Source organism: Hyla sarda, chromosome 5, assembly GCF_029499605.1.
Source record: "Hyla sarda isolate aHylSar1 chromosome 5, aHylSar1.hap1, whole genome shotgun sequence".
NCBI lineage: Eukaryota > Metazoa > Chordata > Amphibia > Anura > Hylidae > Hyla > Hyla sarda.
In genome coordinates, this window is record NC_079193.1 from 315,047,818 (window position 1) to 315,072,489 (window position 24,672).

At 44.4% G+C, this 24,672-nt stretch overlaps 2 long non-coding RNA genes across 2 annotated transcripts in view; one reads left to right on the forward strand and one right to left on the reverse strand.

Moving 5' to 3' along the window:
• The window catches only part of LOC130272723 (uncharacterized), a 69,839-nt gene extending 59,748 nt beyond the window's left edge, over nucleotides 1–10,091 (forward strand). Inside the window, exons 2-4 of the long non-coding RNA XR_008843704.1 lie at nucleotides 7,400–7,446; nucleotides 9,351–9,401; nucleotides 9,900–10,091. This is a non-coding gene — a long non-coding RNA (uncharacterized LOC130272723). The remainder of the gene's footprint in view (nucleotides 1–7,399; nucleotides 7,447–9,350; nucleotides 9,402–9,899) is intronic.
• The window catches only part of LOC130272724 (uncharacterized), a 33,609-nt gene continuing 16,034 nt past the window's right edge, over nucleotides 7,098–24,672 (reverse strand). Inside the window, exon 3 of the long non-coding RNA XR_008843705.1 lies at nucleotides 7,098–7,223. This is a non-coding gene — a long non-coding RNA (uncharacterized LOC130272724). The remainder of the gene's footprint in view (nucleotides 7,224–24,672) is intronic.

Below are 24,672 nucleotides of genomic sequence, written 5' to 3' on the forward strand. Positions count from 1 at the left end.
TGAACTGGAGGCAGATGAGGGGCAGAGCGGAGCACAGTTTAGGTTGGATGAGATGGCCGGTGTTTCTAGTCTTTGGACAGGAGAGGAGGAGCAGGAGCAGCCAGAAGAGCTGGAGGGTTATGAGGAAGTTGAGACAGAGGACCCAGACACACCGTGGCAGTATACAGTGGAGATGGAGGCAGGTAGTCCCTCCGAGTCACTGGCGCAAATGGCACAATGCATGCTCAGTTGCTTGCGTAGTGACCCCCGAATTGTCGAAATTTGTCAGCGGGATGACTTCTGGATCTCCACCTTATTAGACCCTCGCTACCGTCCCAAAATGGGGGCCTTTTTTACACCCACAGAGAGGGAGGACAAACTGACCAACTACAGAGACATTCTACGTAGTCAGTTGGCTGATGCCTATCGGCCACATGGTCCATCCACTCTCAGGTCTGACTTGGGTGGCCCTCTGCGCTCACCTTCCACTGCCATGGCTGCTGGGGAGGGGAGGGGTGGGAGGAGCAGTACCAGCTCAATCAGCAGCAGCTTGAGTCTACAGTCGCTGATGAGTAGCTTTATTCACCCGCATAGTGAAGCAACTCATCAGCAGCAGGTAGACATGGAGCAGGACCTGAACCAGCAGGTGGTGGCATACCTTGACATGGCCATGCCAACAACCATTGAAGATCCGCTGGACATCTGGGCAGCCAAACTTGATTTATGGCCACAACTAGCAGAGTTTGCCCTGGAAAAGCTGTCCAGCCCGGCCAGTAGTGTGCCATCAGAGCGGGTGTTTAGTGCGGCCGGGCCATAGTCACCCCAAGGCGAACTCGTCTGTCCAACAAAAATGTGGAGAGACTGACGTTTGTCAAGATGAATCAGGGATGAATCAGCCAGGATTTCCAGCCAGCGGGAATTCAGCGGGTTACCTGCACCTGTCGGTGAAAGATAGACACACGCTGGTCCGTTCAATGTAGCGCACGTGCAGCCCCGGACATCTGAGGGCATAACACACCTGTTATTGCTCGATCTCGCGAGTGATCGTGCAATGTAAGGGGTTATTAAAGCCTCTTGGGTACTGCTGATGCCTACTCCTGACTGCTCCTGTGTCTTTCAGGAAGTACTTGACTTCCTGATGCTTCTGGGATTGGGCCTTTAATTTTAGGATTTTTGAAATACATACATACATGCTTAATTAAAATTTCTAAATTTTTGGTGCAATGTATGGGGTTATTAAACACTCTTGGGTAGTGTTTTTTCTAATTTTCTGATAATTATCACAGTAATAAACTTGAATTTTCCACAATAATAACCATTACACCATTGAACGATTGTTGCGTGTGATTTTTTAAGTAAATTTTTCAAAAAATATACACAGAGGGATGAACTCTGCTTCTTTATTTCATAAAAAATTATTGTATAGAAGAATGTCTTTTGGTGGACCACCGTCCTGCATTATAGAGTCTTCTGGACTCTTGGATATGCGCTTGTTCTTAAACAAAGGTACAAAAACCAAAAATGGCCGGTCAGGGCTATGGAGACGTTGCGCCTACATCTTACGGCCACATGAGCCCTGTGGGTGCTTGTGAGATTAGGTCCTTTGTACCCACACGGCTGGGTCCGGGACACAAATTTTGATTTAAATTTCAAATAAAAAAATCACACATTTCAATGGTCTCCTCATGCTGCAGCCAACTCCAGGCTGCGTCATTCTGGTAATATATAGAGAGCACTCGCTGTCCTAAATTTTTGTTAAAATTTTTCTTCAAAAATGTTTGTCTTTTTTATTAGGGATTGTGAAGCTTTGGTGCGTACTCATGCATCAGCCAACTCCAGCCTGTGTCATTCAGGCAATATTTTATGGTTTACTGATGGCGCTGCTGGGCCTGGGTCTGGGAATTTCAAATTTTCTCATAGGTAGCACCCGCTATCCATAAGTCTTCTTCATAAATTTCTACAATTGTTGTGTTTTTTTGGAGGGATTGTGAAGCCCTAGTGTGTACTCAGCCAACTCCAGGGTGTGTAATTTATGCAACATATAGGTAGCACCCGCTGTTCTAAATATTCTTAAAATTATTTTTAAAATGGTTGTCTTTTCTTTGGGATTCTGAAGCCCTGGTGTCTACTCAATGCTGCTTCCTGCGACACTCTGTCAGCCCGTTGGTCCTGCGACAGTGTGCTACTCCGCCTCCACATCCTCCTCTGTGTCTTAAGCCTCCACTGCCCGGACAAGTCTCAGTGGCCCTTCCATGTGTGCAGGTCACAGCCTCCACTGCCCGGACAAGTCTCAGTGGCCCTTCCATGTGTGCAGGTCACGGCGGTGTCACGCTGTTCTTCACATGGTTTGCCTTGGCGAGAAGTCTTGGAAACAATGGCCGGTCAGGGCAATGGAGACGTTTTGCCTAAATCTCACGGCCACATGAGCCCTGTGGGGGCTTGTTAGATTTAGTCCTTCGTACCCACACGCTGGGGTCCGGGACACGCAAAGGTTGTTTTAAATTTCAAATAAAAAAATGATGGCGCTGCTGGGCCTGGGTCTGTTAATTTCAAATTTTCTCATGGGTAGCACCCGCTATCCAAAATCTTTTTCAAAAATTTCTAAAATTGTGGTGTTTTTTGGGGGGATTGTGAAGCCCTGGTGTGAACTCGTGCATCAACCAACTCCAGGCTGTGTCATTCAGGCAATATATGGGTTACTGATGCCGCTGTGGGGCTTGGGTCTGTTCATTTATAATTTTCTCATAGGTAGCACCCGCTATCCAAAATCTTTTTCAAAAATTTCAAAAATTGTGGTGTTTTTTTTGGAAGGATTGTGAAGCCCTGGTGTGTACTCGTGCATCAGCCAACGGAAGGCTGTGTCATTCAGGCAATATATGGGTTACTGATGCCGCTGTGGGGCCTGGGTCTGGTAATTTCAAATTTTCTCATAGGTAGCACCCGCTATCCAAAATCTTCGGTTTAAAATTTCTTAATTCATCTTTTAATCTTAGGGATTGTGAAGGCTTAGTGCCTACTCATGCTGCTGGCAACTCCGGTCTGTGCCATTCATCCACTATATGGTCTCCTCATGCTGCCAACACCTCCATGCTGTGTCATTCAGCCACTATATGGTGTCCTCATGCTGACAACACCTCCATGCTGTGTCATTCAGCCACTATATGGTGTCCTCATGCTTCAGCTTCATCCAAGCTGTGTCATTCAGCCACTATATGGTGTCCTCATGCTGACAACATGTCCATGCTGTGTCATTCAGCCACTATATGGTGTCCTCATGCTGCCAACATGTCCATCCTGTGTCATTAAGCCACTATATGGTCTCCTCATGCTGGCAACACCTCCATGCTGTGTCATTCTGCCACTATATGGCGTCCTCATGCTTCAGCTTCATCTAAGCTGTGTCATTCAGCCACTATATGGTGTCCTCATGCTGCCAACACCTCCGCACTGTGCCATTCAGCTACTATATGGTGTCCTCATGCTGCCAACACCTCCATTCTGTGTCATTGAGCCACTATATGGTGTCCTCATGCTTCAGCCTCATCCAAGCTGTGTTATTCAGCCACTATATGGTGTCCTCATGCTGCCAACACCTCCACACTGTGCCATTCAGCCACTATATGGTGTCCTCATGCTGCCAACACCTCCATTCTGTGTCATTGAGCCACTATATGGTGTCCTCATGCTGACAACACCTCCATGATGTGTTATTCAGCCACTATATGGTGCCCTCATGCTTCAGCTTCATCCAAGCTGTGTCATTCAGCTACTATATGGTGTCCTCATGCTTCAGCCTCATCCAAGCTGTGTCATTCAGCCACTATATGGTGTCCTCATGCTGCCAACATGTCCATGCTGTATGATTCAGCCACTATATGGTGTCCTCATGCTGCCAACATGTCCATGCTGTGTCATTAAGCCACTATATGGTCTCCTCATGCTGGCAACACCTCCATGCTGTGTCATTCAGCCACTATATGGTGTCCTCATGCTGCCAACACCTCCATGCTGTGTCATTCAGCCACTATATGGTGTCCTCATGCTTCATCTTCATCCAAGCTGTGTCATTCAGCCACTATATGGTGTCCTCATGCTTCAGCCTCATCCAAGCTGTGTCATTCAGCCACTATATGGTGTCCTCATGCTGACAACATGTCCATGCTGTATGATTCAGCCACTATATGGTGTCCTCATGCTGCCAACATGTCCATGCTGTGTCATTAAGCCACTATATGGTCTCCTCATGCTGGCAACACCTCCATGCTGTGTCATTCAGCCACTATATGGTGTCCTCATGCTTCAGCCTCATCCAAGCTGTGTCATTCAGCCACTATATGGTGTCCTCATGCTGACAACATGTCCATGCTGTGTCATTCAGCCACTATATGGTGTCCTTATGCTGCCAACATGTCCATGCTGTGTCATTAATCCACTATATGGTCTCCTCATGCTGGCAACACCTCCATGCTGTGTCATTCTGCCACTATATGGTGTCCTCATGCTTCAGCTTCATCTAAGCTGTGTCATTCAGCCACCATATGGTGTCCTCATGCTGCCAACACCTCTGCACTGTGCCATTCAGCTACTATATGGTGTCCTCATGCTGCCAACACCTCCATTCAGTGTCATTGAGCCACTATATGGTGTCCTCATGCTTCAGCCTCATCCAAGCTGTGTTATTCAGCCACTATATGTTGTCCTCATGCTGCCAACACCTCCACACTGTGCCATTCAGCCACTATATGTGTCCTCATGCTGCCAACACCTCCATTCTGTGTCATTGAGCCACTATATGGTGTCCTCATGCTTCAGCCTCATCCAAGCTGTGTCATTCAGCCACTATATAGTCTCCTCATGCTGCCAACACCTCAACGCTGTGCCATTCAGCCACTAAATGGTCTCCTCATGCTGCCAACACCTCCACGCTGTCATTCAGTCACTATATGGTCTCCTAACACTGATGCCACCACCAGGCTCTGTCATTGTGCTGCTGTGCGGCAGTGATTTTAAAAGCGATGCCGGTAATCTGCATGTTATTCTGAATAACAGTATAATTTCACTAACCCAGCACACTCCATATGCGTTTTAGAACACAGCAAAGTGTTCTATACCCCTATAGAGGCTGTATGTAGGCTAGAAATAGCCTTTTTTTAATATAGATTCATCGCGAAAAAATTTGAACAAACTTTTCCGGGAAATTTGTCGAATCGGCCGAATCGAATTTTTGAAAAGTTCGCTCATCTCTAGCAGCAAAGTCCAATTGCTGTCAATGGAATTCCACTGCACAGTGCACAATACAGAGTATCAGCTACCGAGCATCTGCCGCTGAAATTCTGTCACCAAAAGAATAATCTTACTTGTTAGTTCAGCGAAATCCATGCAGAATACATTGCCATCTATGGAAAGGGAAATGCCTGTGTAGTTCTAGTCCCAAATGATTCAGCTGGCACCTTTGGAATCTCCAGTTAGAAATATTTCATAGTATAAACCTAGCCTCAGGGCCCCCGGACCAACTAAAGCAGGGGTCTCAAACTTGTGGCGTAGCAAGGGGGGGCACTCGTACTCTAGCATGGTGGAGCAGAAGCTGTAAGCTCCTGCTCCTCCATTTACTAACCTTCCTCACATGCTGTGAGTACATAGCGTGTGAGCCACGGGAACACGATCCACGGCAGCCTGGCACGATGATGTCACATCATCGTGCCGGTGCCTGGAGATCCTGTTCCCACGGCTCGCATACTGTAAGTAAGACAAGTATGCTCAGGGACCAGGGGGCACTATGTCGTACAGGAGGAGAAGGGGGGGGGATTTAAAAACTTCAGGGGAGTGGGGGGGGGGGGCAGAGAAAAGGGAATATTTAATGTGAGGGGCAAAGCACGGGGGGCATTATATGTGAAGAGCACATGACAGGTGGGGCCCCCTGTGCTGTGCCCCCTCACATATAATGCCCCCTGAGGGGACAGGACAGAGGGCATTATATGTGAGGGGCACATGACAGGAGCATTATATGTGAGGGGCACTATATGTGGGGGGCACAGCACATGGGGCATTATATATAAGGGATGCATGGTGGGGGAATTATATGTGAGGGGCGCATGATGGGGCATTATATGGGAGGGGCACAGCAGAGGGGGCATTATATATAAGGGATGCATGGTGGGGGAATTATAAGTGAGGGGCGCATGGTGGGGGCATTATATGTGAGGGGTGCATGCGGCCCAGCCTTACCCAGCCTCTACCTCCAGTGGCCCCCAGATAATTTGAGTTTGAGATCCCTGAACTAAAGCAAGGACCCCAGCAGGAATCCACCTCTAGCCCTTACCTCGTGTCCAGTTTGCTCAATCCACCCCAGCCCGAGATCAAGATTTACCTTTACTGTGCAGACCCTCATTGGTAAAGTTGCAGAGACCACAGGAGAATATTAAGGGTTCAGCCATACCCACAAAGCTACCATAACATCACAGACTTTGCTAGGTGTACTGCTACCCTTCTCCCATCCCCCCAATAGTCCCCACAGGGGACTATTTTTAGCAATCTTTTAATTGCTATTACTGTTCTGTGATCAGGGATCCACTTGTAGAGCCTGCCAGAAGGCAGACGATCCAAGAGAATCACAGCAGAGCAGCACAGACCAAGTGATGGGACCTCCAGTTGCCAATTTTACTTTTTGGACCCCTGCAATCAAACTGATCCGATGAGTGTCGCTAAGCCCCACAACTGCTTAAGATGCTGGGATCAGCATTGATCATGCCATCTAAAGGGTTAATGGTAGGCATCAGCATGATCGTGGATGTTTGTCATTATCTGTGAGGTCTTGGCTGCTGATACCTGCTGTGAATATACGTTATGGTGTGCTCAGTATCAAGGCACCATCAATGTACATTTACATCATGTGTCCTTTACTGCATCTTGTCCTCCAGCCCCAGTCCTCATCCAGCTTTTGGTGCCCAACATCTAACACTGTGGCTTAGCTTATCACCGACCACAGTGATGTTCCGCCTCGGCCAGTGATAGGCTGAGCTGCAGTGTCATGTAAATCTATCACTTTTAAATCTATCACTTTTATTAATCCATTAACCCATCGGGGGGACAAAAAAAGAATCTGTCCGCAGCCGGATCAACTGGCAACAAACTGTTTAGTGGTAACCTGCTTCCTCGGGCCATGGCTTGAATCACCACTTAGCGCCCAGATATACCTGGCAGCTCAGATGTAGCATCACACAACGATCTTTACACATCTTGGCTATCTGAAAATGAAGCAAAACATTTACAAAACAACATATAGTAATAACATTGCATAAACTAGGGTATCAGAATCGGGATTATATCTATTTTATAAAAAATCTTCACTCTTCTAAGAAGCAGATGAGCTCAGTGCAGTCATTCAGACCGATCCACAATGTTTCTTTTTGTCTTAATACAGTTTCCCGATTTATCGTTCTAGGCAGCAATTGTTACAATCCAATAAAGGTAAGAAGTTTCCCATCACTATTGTGTTCATTTTCATGTGTTCTTCACTGTCAGGATAGGCTGGGAGAGTAGTCTTGTTTGTATTGAGCGGGGTGCGATGCAGAGGCGAGCAGGGAATAGGGGCTCACAGCCGCTCTTTAGGGGAGGGCGAGCAGGCGGCTGGAGGGAACCAAGGTTACTATTTAAAGTATATGGCCACTTCTCTTGTAAATATATATTTCCCACTGGCTGTCCTCATTGGTCCCCACTGAATGACCAATGAGGCCTTCTGCAGGAAATATGAATTTGCTAATAGAAAACAAAGATTTCAGTAGCCCCGGCTGGCAGGGGAGTAGACTGGCATGCTACATGCTTCCTAACTTTTAAGTTATGATGGCAGTGGGTCTCAGGAGTGAGACCCGGTGCCATCAGTCCCTCAACACCTGGGCAACTACTCTGTTCTATGATGGGAGTAGCACACCCAGAATAATATTTAAAGTGCCTACAAAAAGTTTAAAAGGTTAATAAAACACATATATTACACATACCGTGTTTCTCCGAAAATAAGACCGGGTCTTATATTAATTTTAGTCACAAAAAACACACTAGGGCTTATTTTCAGGGAAGGGCTTATTTATTTACTGCTATACAGCCCCCCATCCTCCCACAGCCCCCCATCCTCCACACTGCTATACAGCCCCCCAATCCTTCCACAGCCCCCCATCCTCCACACTCCCGCAGCCCCCCCATCCTCCACACTCCTGCAGCCCCCCCCATCCTCCACACTCCTGCAGCCCCCTATCCTCCACTCTGCTACATTACTGGTGGCCGCGGTTCGGATCTGGACCGCGGTCCACCAGTTGAGTACCCCTGGTCCTAGGTCTTATTTTCAGGGTAGGCCTTATATTGCAGCCCACCCCGATAATCCAGCTAGGGCTTATTTTCGGGGTAGGGTGTATTTTCGGGGAAAAATACATTTATTACACAAAATAAATAATTAAATTACACATTCAAAAATCAGACATTTTCACGATTTTTATATTATCGTCCGCTAGTAATTCTCTGCCCCACACCTGATAATTGTTCTTTGCTTTAAAAATAAATAAATAAATAAATAAAAAGTTATAAAAATGATAACATTTATTCCCTAAATTTTTTCCAATCCCTACTGTAACTTTTTTATTTTGTTTTTAATGGTAAACTATGAAATTTAATCAAAAAGCTAATTCATCCCTCCTGCAAAAACTTCCTGCAAAAACGCCAATGTTAAAACCCACATGGCTTTTTTGTGGTGTTTTTTCATTCCCATAGACTTCTATTGGAGAAAAATTTCAAGATTTTTCCCCCAAAAAACGCCAAACTCTCAACATGAAAATCGCCAAAATAGCAAAAACAAAACAATAAAAAAAAAAACGCCAAAAGGGTTAAAAAAATAAAATTAAAAAAACAGGCAAACTGAAAAACCCCAAGTGGATATGGCATTTTGCAGTTCCCTATTGACTTCCAGACAATGTCTGGTTGAGGCATTTTTTCAAGGAAGAAACGCTGTGTGGCAGAATGGGCGTTTTTTTTTTTTTTTTTTTGCATTTTTGGCTGAAAAACCTTAGTGGAATTCCAGGCTAAAAGATAAGACACCAATATGTTTTTTAAGCTTTTACTGCGTCTAAATGTTATAATTGGCTTTTCCTTTGCTACTTATTATACTGGAATGAAAAAACAAATCATTTTTTTTTTTTCACTTTCTCCATCCTTTTCCTGTCTTTTCTTTTATTTTATTTTTTGCTGTTATGGAGAAATTTTTCTTTCCAATATAATCCTCTTGCAGATACCATCCGTAGAAGAGTGAATATTATTTATAAAATGGATATAATCCTGATACCCTCCTTTATTCAATGTTATTATTATATGTTTTGCTTAATTTTTAGATAGCCAAGATGTGGGAAGATCGTTGTGTGATGCTACATCTGAGCAACCAGGTATATCTGGGTGCTAAGTGGTGACTCAACACCCGGCCAGAGGAAGCGGGACACCGCTAAACAGTCTGTTGCCGGTTGATCTGGCTGGATTTGGAGTCCTTTTTTTTTTTTTTTGTCCCTTTCGTTCCTGAGTTATTAGGGTTTATAGTTTGCCTGACAATTCAGGGAATCAGTCAAGTGGGTGTGAACTTAATTTTAAAATGGCGTGATGGGTGGGATTATACGGTCAGGGGTGTAAATGTTGTACACTGAGGGACATGTATAAATTGTATAATCCCACTCATCACCTGATCACTTTCATTCCATTCGGTTCACGCCCATCTGATTCCCTATATTGTCAGACAAACTATAAACTACTTACTCTGTAAGAAGTAAAATATTCTACAGGAGCTGTAAAGTTAGTGTATTTGATAATGTAGAACCTGTACCTGTGTTTCATGTGGTCTTGCATTTCTTCTGTGATTTGTGCCCCAACGTTTTTTCTTTTTTTTTTAACAGCATTACAAAACAAGTGTTGTCTCAGGTTTTCACCAGGTTGCAGTGCGGCACGAGACATTACATCACTAGCCAGGTGTTCAGAGTGAGCCTGTCTTTGCTTCAATTGAGGGAGTGACCGCTGGGTGGGAGACCATTTTGCATGAATTTGCAACAGCTGGAGGCACCCTGGTCAAAAAACACTGGTCTTTTGCATTGAAGGGAGCACAGGTGTGTTTCAATGAGTGGGGTGGATGATGTGTGGGAGGGAGAAAAAGTGACCTCACACTTACAAACAAGAAATTATGGGGCTTGTAGTTTGAGAGAACGAACTCCAACAGGAAATAGCCAGTTCACAAAAAGATAGCCACAGTGTTATGGTAATTAGTGTTAAGCGTGAATATTCGAATAGCAAATTTTTTCACAAATATCGGCACTTCGCGATTTCGCGGATATTTAGAATATAGCAAATTATATTCCTTATATTCGTTTTTTTTTACTTTTTTTTCACAGTACACATCACAATGATGTGTACTACTGTACTGTGTAAATAAAAAGTGATCATCCCTCCCTGCTTCCAGCTTGAGGTCCAAAGAAGACGAATATGTGAATGCGAATTTCATGCGAAAATTATATAGGCACTTCCAGAGGACACTGATCCCTCCCTTTTTTTTTAGCTTGTGGGCCAATGAGAAGGATGTAAATACAGTTGTCAGAGGTTAGCAACATCCCTAGCAACCAAAAGGAAAGTAGTTGAAAGATATAATCGCGCATGCACGTTTTGCGAATTTTATAAAACATTTTGCATGAAAAAAAAAGAATGAATATGCGAAATTCACAAATAAAGAAAGAATATTCATCCAAATATTTGTTAAATATCGCAAATTCGAATATGGCCTATGCCGCTCATCACTAATGATAATCCCACAACATAGCCACTTAGCCCCAAGACAAGCGCAGATCCTTCCTAAGCATGTCCATTACTGTCTGCCAGGTACATACTAAAATCACCTTATGGTGGATAACCCCTTTAATATTTTTATTACCTTGTATTTTTTATTTTTTTTTATTCGATTATGCCTGACAATAGTAATAATATATACTGGTGCTTGTAGTTATAGCATCAATCTTCCTGCTACTCTCCCTTCTCCTATAAGTATGTTTGGGACAGTTGGTATGCACCAGACATCACTAAACTTTACTGTCCCTGTACAATCCCTGTGATAGCCTTAGACGATATACTATCCCTAGAAGAAACAACAAGCAAACTTGAGCCTCCTGGGTTCAGCAGTTCTCTATTGATTATAGCTTACTGTATTTTTCGCCCTATAGGACGCACCAGCATATAAGACCCACCCAATTTTAAAGGTGCAAAATCTAGAAAAAAAAGATTCTGAACCCAACAGTGATCTTCAACCTGCGGACCTCCAGATGTTGCAAAACTACAACTCCCAACATGCCCGGACAGGCGTTGGCTGTCCGGGCATGCTGGGAGTTGTAGTTTTGCAACATCTGGAGGTTCGCAGGTTGAAGACCACTGGTATAGGAGGTAATACTCATGTGTCCCCGCCGCTCCGAACCCGTCACTGCTCGTCACCGCTGCCCTGGATGTCGCTCCATCGCTGTCGCCGCATCCCCGTGGTGTCCCCGACGCTCCGGACGTCTTCTTCCCCGGGATCCACGCTCTCCGTCGCCGTCATCACGTCGCTGCGCACGCCGCTCCTATTGGATGACCGGACGGCATGCGCGACGATGTGATGACATCAAAGGAGAGCGCTGGCCATGCAGGGGATCCCGACACGGAGCAGACACAGAGGAGGCAGGTAAGGTCCCTCCCGGTGTCCTGTAAGCTATTCGGGACGCCGCGATTTCACCGCAGCGGTCCCGAACAGCCCTACTGAGCAGCCGGGTTAGTGTCACTTTGGCATCAGACGTGGTGGTCAGCTTTGATCGCCGCATCTGAAGGGTTAATACAGGGCATCACCGCGATCAGTGATGTCCTGTATTAGCCGCGGGTCCCGGCCGTTGATGGCCGCAGGGATCGCCGCGATAGGTGTGTATTCGCCGTATAGGACGCATGAAAAAGTGCTTCTTATACGGTGAAAAATATGGTATATTATCTGAGTCTGTTTAAATGTTTCTTTTGTTTCTTTAGTTCTTCCTAGATCATTGAATATTTCTTGGTTCCTGTTTGTGTTATCCTAATATTTCTGTTTGGAAAATGCTGTTTGTTGCAAGACACCGTTTTTAGTGTTGCTCAAGTTTGCTTGTTGTTTCTTCTAGGAATAGTTTATAGTCTAATGCTATCACAGGGATTTTACAGGTATCTGAGTACTGAGCGCCACAGTTAAAGGGGTACTCTGGTCGAAAGCATTTTTTTTTTTTAGTCAACTGGTGGCAAAAAGTTAAACAGATTTGTATAACTTCTATTTCAAAATCTTAATTCTTCCAGTACTTATCAGCTTCTGTATACTACAGAGGAAGTTGTGTAGTTCTTTTCTGTCTGACCACAGTGCTCTCTGCTGTCACCTCGGTCCATGTGAGGAACTGTCCAGAGCAGGAACAAATCCAAAAAGAAAACCTCTCCTGCTCTGGAAAGTGCCTGTCACAGACAGAGGTGTCAGCATAGAGCACTGTGGTCAGACAGAAAAGAACTATACAACTTTCTGTATAGTATACAACAGATGATACGTACTGGAAGAATTAAGATTTTTAAATATAAGTCATTTACAAATCTGTTTAACTTTCGGACACCAGTTGATAAGAAAAAATGTTTTCCCACCGGAGTACCCCTTTAAGGCCCAGGAAAGGTAGCATCTGATGCCCCTATACATCCTATCCCATATCCAAAGATGTCTGATCATGGGAATCCCACCTCTGGGGACCCTGTGATCTCGGCTGCGGCACCCCAGACATCCGGTGCACGGAGCAAACTTTGCTCCATGCTGGATGATAGGCGATGCGGGGCGGAGGCTTGTGACGTCACGCCCCCCCCTCCGCTTGTGATGTCACAGCCACGCCCCCTCAATGCAAGTCATGCGGCTGTGACGTCACGAGCCTCCGGAGCTGCGCCCGAAGCTCTAAACGAACTCTGGGTGTAGCAGGCAGATCGCAGGGGTCCCCAGCGGCGGAACCCCCTGTGATCAGACATCTTATCTCCTATCCCATATGTCAAGGGGTGGAGCACCCCTTTAAGCCCAATTCTGCCATTTAGTGATCTGCCAGCATTGTATCCTCTACAACACTTCCCCAGAAAGTCATGCTGCCAGATAGATGGTAAGCCCATCCCTATTTTGGCACCATGATGTTATCTTCATGTGGAGTCATTTTCAACGAATCTGCATGACAAATACAAGGCTAAAACTCAAATTTCTTCTCCGGATGCAAGTCTTAATGGATTAGAACCCTTGTAACAGTGGAACTTATCCTTAGCTTTTCCTTGCAGATCTTTTAAACAGATCTATGCATGTGAATAGGGTATAAAATTTACCAGACAAGATCTTAAATGTGTCAAAGTGTTGGCTATAAATTATTATAGTGCCACCTATTGGTGGTTATCCAATAAATTATATTCCACTCGTACATTTTTCAAGGCTCTTTCAGATATTGACTAGGTGACACAGTTAGCAGTTTCTTTTCTATAAATGCCATTTTCTTCATTAGGCATTTAGTTTGTAAACTTTACAGGCAACATGATGACAAATATGTAATTTTACTTTCATAGGATGTGCCCTTGAAAACTAATGACGGATTTAGAAAGCCTGCTGCAATGATTTACAGAGCCATGCAGCGATCCGCTCGTGATGGTAATTTGCTTTTTTCATATGAAGAATGCGTGCAGTCATAATTCAAAGCAATAAAAACATCATATTGCATTTTTTATTGTTCATCTATTAAATTGCACTCATTTATTATTAAACCAGAGTAATTGTAAGCTGAAATATTAATATTCGAGTGGTATAGCTTTTGGTCCATTAGTGAAAAATTCTACGATATTTCTAAACTTTTTATTACCTTATAGCCTGAAAGAAAAAGAAGAGTGGCATAACTTAAATTTAAATAAAGGAAGATACCTAATCGTAGACTGGTTGACACTTTCACATTGATATAACAAGGGGGCCTCTCCATAGAACTTTCCTTACCTCTTTTATCATATCACATGGCTAAGTTATTCTTGCTGGAACAGCAGACCTGTTGTCCAACCAAGTGGTCTAAGTTATCGTGTTTAGCCAATCAGTCCCAATTTGTTCTTAGGATATGCAAAGTAAAACGAAAGATAGGGGCGCTCTCTAGTGCAATAAATTTCATACAATGCACCAAGTGTGACATGGGATGCTACATTGGTGAAACCAGCCGGAAACTCAACGAAAGGATGAACCTACACAGACATTCCATCAACCGCCATACCGAAAATGACAACTGCACCGCAGTTGGACACCATTTTACCCAAACAGGCCACTCCATACATGACCTTACAATCAAGATACTGAGAGGGAACTTCAAAAACACACAAGAGAGAAAGACATTTGAAGCCAAAATGATACTGTTTTTTGACTCGAAAAACAGGGGACTTAATGTGGATTTGAGCTTCTTATCTCATTATCAAAATTTCTTATAACCTGTGCTATATATTGGATTCTCTTATAACCTGCACTGTGTTCTCTTTTGCATCTCACTATGTCCTGCTTAATTCCCAGTCTCTCCCCTGCTCCCCCCTCCCTCCCCCTTTTTCTCATCCTTATCTATTCAGTCTATGTTCCCATAACAGAACAATTTATGGCCCATCTGAGTGTGAATTCTCCACATCTATTGTCTTAACCCCTGCATATTTGTGAGATGTAACCTGTGTCTTCTACTTGTGAGCTTAGATTTGCTTTGGACTTGATAAAGGGAGGAATCCCGAAAGCTTGTCTCTACAAAATGCTGTTAGTCCAATAAAAAGGGTATTACAAGATACTGCAACATTTTATGATTTGCATCTGCATCACTGGACTAATACGGCTACTCAAATTTACTACATACAATAAGGTGAAACACGATATTGGTATTGCTCACCTCATAGTTTGGAACTAAGAGTCCAACACCTATTGTAGCATGTAGATACATAGAGGGAGAAATATCAAAACCTGTCCAGAGAAAAAGTTGCTGAGTTGCCCATAGCAACCAATCAGATCGATTCTTTCATTTTTGAAAAAGCCTCTGAAAAATTAAAGAAGCAATCTGATTGGTTGCTATGGGCAACTCAGCAACTTTTACTCTGGACAGGTTTTGAGAAATCTCCACTATGTCTCTATATAGCAAACACCGTCCCGAATCCTGTCTCTTTCCAGTATCAGCTCAGCATCACCTTTTGAAGCCAACTCCTCCTGTTCTCTGATGCCTGACTACTATCGTGTTTCCCTAGTGAAGGTGTGCTGAATTTGTTTCTAATATACAGTATGTGTATTGAGCCAAGTCAGTGCTCATGATTCCTTCTCTATCTAGAATCACCTGTACCACACTGACTCTACTGTGACCAACCTGGATTGTTGCTGGACATTTGGGCTAGGATGGTCCAGTGAAGAAAGACGCCCTTTTTGCCATTTTTTTTTTTGCCAATCCCTACCGTACAAGAATAAAAATATCTTGGCCCAGATAAAACCCTTCCATTAATCTTTATATTCCTTTTTCTAGTTTCTACATCTACTCATGCTCTGACCCCCTTTTGGCAACACACAGCTGCTACCTTATCTGCTGAGCCAGCCATGGCCCACACTGGAACCACACTTAGAAAGTGACTAAATACACTCTAGCAGCAGAAGTTCAGCTTTCGCACCTTGGAGTACGATACTTAGACTCTTCTCCCAAGCATAGACCAAAGCCAAATCAGAAAAGTAGCACAGCAGATCCATAGAACTTCAGGTACTCTATAGGCCACATACTCGCTCTGTGAATACTGCTCTGCCATGTATCTGGTCTTACTGTTGGTTTGTGTGGACATAAAAACAAGTACCGTATATTTCTCCATATAAGACGCACTTTTTCTTCCCCAAAACTGGGGGGGAAAAGTTGGTGCATCTTATACGGCGAATACACACCCGCGGCTAATACAGGACATCACCGATCGCGGTGATGCCCTGTATAAACCCTTCAGACACGTCGATCAAAGCTGACTGCCGCGTCTGAAGCGAAAGTGACACTAAACCGGCTGCTCAGTCGGGCTGTTCGGGAATGCCGCGGTGAAATCGCGGCGTCCCGAACAGCTTACAGGACACCACGAGGGACCTTACATGCCTCCTCGGTGTCTGCTCCATGCCGGGATCCCCTGCATGGCCGGCGCTCTCCTTCGTCATCATCACATCGTCGCGCACGCCGTCCCATCATCCAATAGGAGCGGCGTGCGTAGCGGCATGCGTAGCAACGTGATGGCAGCGACGGAGAGCGAGGATACCAGGCAGCAGAGATGTTCTGGAGCGACGGGGACACCCTGGGGACGCGGCGACAGCGATGGAGGGCGACATCCAAGGCAGCGGTGATGAGCGGTGACGGGTCCGGACCGGCAGGGGCACGTGAGTATTACCTCCTATATCGGTGGTCTTCAACCTAAGGACCTCTAGATGTTGCAAAACTACAACTCCTGGCATGCCCAGACAGCCAACGGCTGTCTGGGCATGCTGGGAGTTGTAGTTTTGCAACATCTGGAGGTCCGCAGGTTGAAGATCACTGTCCTATACTTTACATTGTATTTGGTTCAGAATCTTTTTTTTTTCTAGATTTTCATCCTTTAAAATTGGGTGCGTCTTATATGCCGGAGCATCTTATATGGCGAAAAATACGGTAGTCACTTGTCAACAAAGACTTTAGCAGAAGCCCTGGTTGTGTCAATAGCCTTAAATGTCCCTTTTAGGCTGGGTGCCCAATTTTTATTTGTACCAGGAGAGTTTTTTTTATACTTGAGCCAGACACCATTGATAACGTTTTTTGGGGAGATTTATATAAGTTATAGGGGTCAGAAGATGACATTTTTAAACGTATACATTTTCCTGCATGTAGTTATGATTTTTTCCAGAAGTACGACAAAATGAAACCTATATAAGTAGGGTATCATTTTAACCGTATGGACCTACAGAATAATGATAAGGTGTAATTTTTACCGAAATATGCACTGCGTAGAAACGGAAGCCCCCAAAATTTACAAAATGGTGTTTTTTCTTCGATTTTGTCGCACAATTATTTTTCTTTCCGTTTCGCCGTGAATTTTTGGGTAAAATGACTAATGTCACTGCAAAGTAGAATTGGTGACGCAAAAAATAAGCCATAATATGGATTTTTAGGTGGAAAATTGAAAGGGTTATGATTTTTAAAAGGTAGGGAGGAAAAAACGAAAGTGCAAAAACTGAAAAACCCTGAGTCCTTAAGGGGTTAAAGGGCCTGTTAAAAATTAAAGAAGCAATCTGATTGGTTGCTATAGACAACTTTACCACTCTTCACCTGCATAGGTTTTGATAAATATCCCCCTTTGTGTACTGATCGGCTTCCATAGTCAGACAGAAGTAAATGCTGCATGCAGTGTCCAGTGCCATAATTGTTAATTCTGATACCAAAATGTTTCCAGACAAAAGCCTAGAATCCATTTCTGCATTAGTTTTTCTTTGTAAAAAAAAGACTACAGAATATTAACTCCTTAAGGACCAGGCGATTTTGGTTTTTTGCACTTTCGTTTTTTCCTCCTTACCTTTAAAAAATCATAACTTTCAATTTTGCATCAAAAAATCTGTATTATGGTGTATTTTTTGCGCCACCAATTCTACTTTGTAATGATATCAGTCATTGTACCCAAAAATCTACGGCAAAACGGGAAAAAAAATCATTGTGCGACAAAATTGAAAAAAAATGCCATTTTGTAATTTTTAGGGGCTTCCGTTTCTACGTAGTACATTTTTCGTTAAAAATGACACCTTTTCTTTATTTTCTAGGTCCGTACGGTTAAAATGATACCCTACTTGTATAGGTTTGATTTTGTATTACTACTGAAAAAAAATCATAAATACATGCAGGAAAATGTGTACGTTTAAAATTGTCATTTTCTGACCCCTATAACTTTTTTATTTTTCCATGTTCAGGGGGCTATGAGGGCTCATTTTTTTGTGCCGTGATCTGAAGTTTTTAGCGGCACCATTTTTGCATTGATCAGACTTTTTGATCGCTTTTTATTAATCTTTTCATGATATAAAAAGTGACCAAAAATACACTATTTTGGACTTTGGAATTTTTTTGCGCATACGCCATTGAACATGCGGTTTAAAAACCAGTATATTTTTATAATTCGGACATTTCTGCACACAGCGATACCACATATGTTTATTTTTTTTACACAGTTTTTTTTTTATTCTTGGAAATGCCAGGTGATTCAAACTTTTATTAGGGGAAGGGATCATTGAAAGGGTTAATGATTTTTTTACACTTTTCTTATGCAATATTATAGCTCCTATAGGGGGGGCTATAACATTGCATTAACTGATCTTTTACACTGATTGATCCATCTCCATAGGAATGGATCAATCAGTGTTTTCGGCGATCGAATGCTCAAGCCTGGATCTCAGGCTTAAAGAATTTATTCGGCGATCGGACAGCGCAGGAGAAGGTAAGAAGACCTCCTCCTGTGCTACAGCTGTTCGGGATGCCACGATTATACCGCGGCGATCCCGGACAGCTCCCTGAGCTAGCCGGGCACTTTTACTTTCGTTTCTAGCCGCTCAGCTTTGAGCGCGCGGCTAAAGGGTTAATACCGCGGGGCACTGCGATCAGTGCCGTGCGCTATTAGAGGCGGGTCCCGGCTTCACTGTGACCGTGTAACCCCGCGTTATATCACGGGAGTGGGACTAGGGGCGTAAGTTTACGCCCTTGGTCCTCAACAGGTTAAAAAAAACACAAGCGAATGTATAAAATCTTTAAAGTGGGGGGGAAAAAGCGTATCATAAAAAAAAATATATATATATATATATATATATATATATATATATATACACATATATGTGAACAATGCGGGCAAGCAGCTCTTGCGCAGGAAATTTAACAGTCCCTTGGTGTCCAGGTGTGGTGCAAACGTATAAGACTCTGCGACTTGAATATGAAACAATAAAGAAGGAAAACGCTGCGACTCACCACCTTGTTGCTTGTCTTTATTTCCGTGAGAGCATCTTTACAACCGTTAAGCAGACATCGGGGCTGTGCTGAGGGGAGAGAGAAACGTGTGGACGGTGCGGGGAGATCCCAAGACGACCAGCTAGTTTTGCACCAAATGATGCTTCTTCCGGTCTTGGACAGGTACAGGTGTGGGATGATTAAATACACAGATCCCGCTACTGGGCCGGGTGAATTCAGTTTTAACAAAAACGGACAATGTGAATACTACACATACAAAAACCGTTCACCAAATATAAAGTGTACACCTATAAAACAATTTATAACATGCCGCAGTACACACGTACACACGTAGTCTACGAGCTCGTGTGTACTTGCGGCATGTATTATGTAGGGAAGACTGTAAGAAATTTAAACAAAAGGATTAAGGAACAATTACATAGTGTCTGAACACAGGCAAAGGGTCACAGAAGTTTATAGCCCACATGAAAGATGTCCATGGAAAAAACGTTTCACATCTCAAATTTGCAGGTATCGAGAGAGTAACTGTTGCAGGACAAGGGATAGATCGGGATAAGATCCTGTTAAAAAAAGGAAATTAGATGGATAAGTTACCTCAACGCATTAAGTGCTGCAGGTCTTAATGATAGGAATGATCTTTCCCTCTACCTGCAATACGTTTGCTGTTAGTTTTTTTTTATAGGTGTACACTTTATATTTGGTGAACGGTTTTTGTATGTGTAGTATTCACATTGTCCGTTTTTGTTAAAAGTGAATTCACCCTGCCCAGTAGGGGGATCATTGTATTTATTCATCCCATATATATATATATATATATATATATATATATATATATATATATGTGTGCATGCGTGTCTGTATATGTGTTATTCACCCATATAAGCAGGGGTCAAGTCCTGGGAAAAAAAAAAAAAGTGTGGGAACTCTTCTACTCAAGGGCTGGTCCTGCAGGACTCATGCTAATGGGAACAGTGTTCCTGCTGTGGTAGAAGTTCAGGAACTCAGTTCCTTCATGTTCCTGCAGGACTTCAGCCCTCAATATAAGTATTTTAATAACAGACACCCCGTCACACAGAGGAAAAAATATGGCCAAACATAGACTCCTATAACTATATAGCCACCAAAGAAAAATGGAGCTACTCAAAAAAGACATGAAAAAAAAATCACATTATCTTTATTTAGAATTCAACATGCATATGCAATACATCTAAAAAAGGAGGAAGTAGACATCAAGAAGGCGGCAACCCTGGGGCAGAATGTTGCATTATATATATACATATATATATATATATATATATATATATATATATATATATATATATGAGATTTTTTATTATTTTTTATTCTTTATTTTTTCATTTTTTTCATCTCTATATATATATATATTTTTTTTTTGGTTCAAATAGCACCACACAGGATGAGTGTGTATTTGCACTTAGGATAGTACCAAAAAGTATTCTCCTCATTAATTTCTTTTCATATCCTATTGATAATACCCTAATATGGTGGTGTTTTAATGGCACAAAAGGCAGGTGTGTGCGCGATCTTGCTATGTGTTACTTGGTTAGTTCCGGCACATGGGCAATAGAGCAACAAGATAGACATGTATCATACCATCTACTGATGTGATTGGCGCATGCGTTGTATGATACCAGGATAGATGTATACTATACTATCTAGAACGCATGCGTCTTATATTGCGAACGCGCAGTTGGACTGCTAGGGCCAGTTAATATGGCTCTGATACTCACCGCGCATGAGCTATTGTCCCGAACTCACTTGATGGTTTACTGCGCATGTGCGAGATCCGTGAAGTTGCGCGATACGGAGGAAATGCCACGGAACATGCGCATGCGCGGGGAAATAGGCTGTAACCGCCTTGGTAAGTGGTATTGATATCGGACTAACAGCTCGCGCATGCGCATTTTTATGGGAGTGAAGCAGGATACCGGAACTGTTTTTAGTCTGTGACACCGGAACTGGTTGTATAGAGAGCGTGTGCATGAAAGGATATGAAGCTCGGCACTGACGTACTAAATACTTATGATATATAAAGATACGTCTGTGATACTATAGCCATGCGCCCCTGAGGAAGTCACCAAGAGTGACGGAACACGTGGGGACCTAGGGTTTTTTGGGGGGGGACCCACTCTCTACTTGACAGTGTGATGTACATGTATTTGCTCCTTTGACTATATGATGTGATCTGAGATATTTGATCATTTTATGTTGCAGCTGTAGTGTAATTATTGTCAAGCATTGTTTATGTAGAAATTGCTTATCTTGCTTGCAGTGAGACCATTTAATTTGTGTTCAAGAGTTTGGACCATTAGAGCTGCCATTTGTGTATCATATGTTATATTGTGTTGGGGCTAGAAGTCACAGGGAGAATATTGCACTTTATTATTGAGAAATTTGACGGGTGTCCTTGTTTGTGGGGGGAGCACCAGATCAGGCCTGGGATCCCTTCCAATGGCTTAAAGGGGTATTCCAGGAAAAAACTTATTTTTTTTTAATATATATATATATATATATATATATCAACTGGCTCCAGAAAGTTAAACAGATTTGTAAATTACTTCTATTAAAAAATCTTAATCCTTTCAGTACTTATGAGCTTCTGAAGTTAAGGTTGTTCTTTTCTGTCTGAATCCTCTCTGATGACACCTGTCTCGGGAAGCGCCCAGTTTAGAAGCAAATCCCCATAGCAAACCTCTTCTAAACTGGGTGTTTCCCGAGACAGGTGTCATCAGAGAGGATCTGACGGGACAGATGTTGCAGAACTACAACTCCCAGCATGCCTGTGCATTCCAGGCATGCTGAGAGTTGTAGTTTGGCAACATCTGGAAGGCTACTGTTTGGGCACCACTGTAACAGTGGTCTCCAAACTGTGACCCTCCAGATGTTGCAAAACTACAACTCCCAGCATGCCCAGACAGCCTTTGGCTGTCTGGGCATGCTTGGAGTTGCAGTTTGGCCTTCCTAGTGGTTGCCACAGTAAAGATCATTTTACTTTCAATTGCCCCCCAGCAAAGATCCCGGGTCCCCAGGCATCTTTTCCTGCAGGTACGGCCTACAACTTCTTCTCACGATCCCCTCGACATCCAGGGGTGGGCAGAATGGGGGGTTGCCATGGCAACCTCCTGTCCTGCGCTGCCATTGGTCAGAACTCAGTTCTGCTAATGGCAGGGGATAGGAGGAGATCGCAGCTCTGCGACCTCACTCCTATCCCTTAGGCTGATCGGGACTGTCGCTGACAACTCCGATCAGCCCTATTTTCCGGGTGATCGGGTCACCAGAGACCCGATCAGCCCGGAATTGGAGAAAATCGCATGTCTGAATTGACATGCAATTTTCTCTGATCGCCGACATGGGGGGGGGGGGGGAGGCTCGGGACCCCCCTGGGCGATGTGCCGGGATGCCTGCTGAATGATTTCAGCAGGCATCCAGATCCGGTCCTCAACCGGCTAGCGGCGGGGAATGGAATTCCCACGGCCGTATCCATACGCCCTCAGTCCTTAAGGACTCGGGAAGCAGGGCGTATGAACAGGTTAAGGAAGCCACATTATTAGTCAATCGCCAGGATTACGGGATGAACAACGTCATTCCACTGCTTCATTTCCTACAACACGTGTTGAAAACGATGGCTGGTCAGGGCAATGGAGACGTGGCATCTACATCTCACAGCCACACGAGCCCTGTGGGGGCTGAACTGGAAGATGAGGTGGAGAAGGAAGGAGAGGGGCACAGTGGAGCACAATTTATGTTTGGCATTTTTCTAGTCATCTGACAGGAGAGGAGGAGCAGGAGCAGCAAAAGGAGCTAGGGGGTTATGTGGAAGGCGAGACAGAGGACCCAGACACACAGTGGCAGTATGCAGTGGAGATAGAGGCAGGGAGTCCCTCCAAGTCACTTGCACAAATGGCACGATGAATGCTCACTTGTTTGCGTAGTTACCACCGAATTGTCACCATTCGGCAACGGGATGACTTCTGAATCTCCACCTTATTGGACCCTCACTTCTGGCACAAAATGGGGGCCTTTTTTACACCCACTGAGAGGGAGGACAAACTGACCTACTACAGAGAAATCCTACGTAGTCAGTTAGCCGATGCCTATCTCTGCCATCGTCCATCCTCTCGCAGGTCTGACTCGGGGGTCCTGTGCGCTCACCTTTCACCGCCATGGCTGCTGGGGAGGGGTGGGGTGGCAGGAGCAGTACCAGCTCCATTAGTAGCAGCCTGAGTATACAGTCGCTGATGAGTACCTTTCTTCACCCGCATAGTGAAGACCTGGAGCAGGACCTGAACCAGCAGGTGGTGGCATACCTTGACATGACCATGTCAACACATCTTCAAATCCACTGGACTTCTGGGCAGCCAAACTTGATTTGTGGCCGCAACTAGCAGAGTTTGCCCTGGAAAAGTTGCCCTCCCGGCCAGTAGTGTGCCATCAGAGCAGGTGTTTAGTGCGGCAGGGGCCATAGTAACCCCAAGGAGAACTCGTCTGTCCACGAAAAATGTGGAGAGACTGACCTTTGTGAAGATTGATCAGGCATGGATCAGTCAGGATTTCCACACATTAATGCCTGATGCATCAGAGTAGATTGGCCATGGTGTCACACCAACTCCTCACAAATATGGATAGTGCCAAACAGATTTAAGGTGCTGCTCCCCAGTTACAAACATTCCTCTGCATCAGACCTTTTTTCACCCACCTTCATCACCGGGTACTGGTATTGCCACCCACTGCACCACTCTGTCAACGGGTCACTTTCAGGACTCCTGATGCTGCGTCTACCTCCAGGCTGTCTCATTCTGCCTCCATATGTTCCCCTCATGCTGCCACCACCTCCAGGCTGTGCCATTCAGCCACTATATGTTCTCCTCATGCTGCCGCCACCTCCACACTGTGTCATTCAGCCACTATATGTTCTCCTCATACTTCCTCCACCTCCACTCTGTTTCATTCAGCCACTATATGTTCTACTCATGCTGCCACTAACTCCAGGCTGTGCCATTCAGCCACTATATGTCTCCTCATGCTGCCGCTAACTCCAGGCTGTGCCATTCAGCCACTATATGGTCTCCTCATGCTGCCGCTAACTCCAGGCTGTGCCATTTAGCCACTATATAGTCTCCTCATGCTTCCGCCACCTCCAGGCTGTGTCCTTCAGCCACTTTATGGTCTCCTCTTGCTGCCGCAAACTCCAGGCTGTGTCATTCAGACACTATATGGTCTGTTCATGCTTTCGCCACCTACAGGTTGTGTCATTCAGCCACTATATGTTCTCCTTGTGCTGCCGCAAACTCCCCGCTGTGTCATTCAGCCACTATATGGTCTCCTCATGCTGCTGCCACCTCCAGGCTGTGTCATTCAGCCACTATATGTTCTCCTCATGCAGCCGCCAACTCCAGCCTGTACCATTCAGCCACTATATTTTCTCCTTATGCTACTGCCAACTCCAGGCTGTGCCATTCAGCCACTATATGTTCTCCTTATGCTTCCACCACCTCCAGGCTGTGTCATCCAGCCACTATATGGTCTCCTCATGCTGCCGCCAACTCCAGGCTGTGCCATTCAGCTAATATGTGTTCTCCTCATGCTTCCGCCACCTCCAAGCTGTGTCATTCAGCCACTATATGGTTTATCC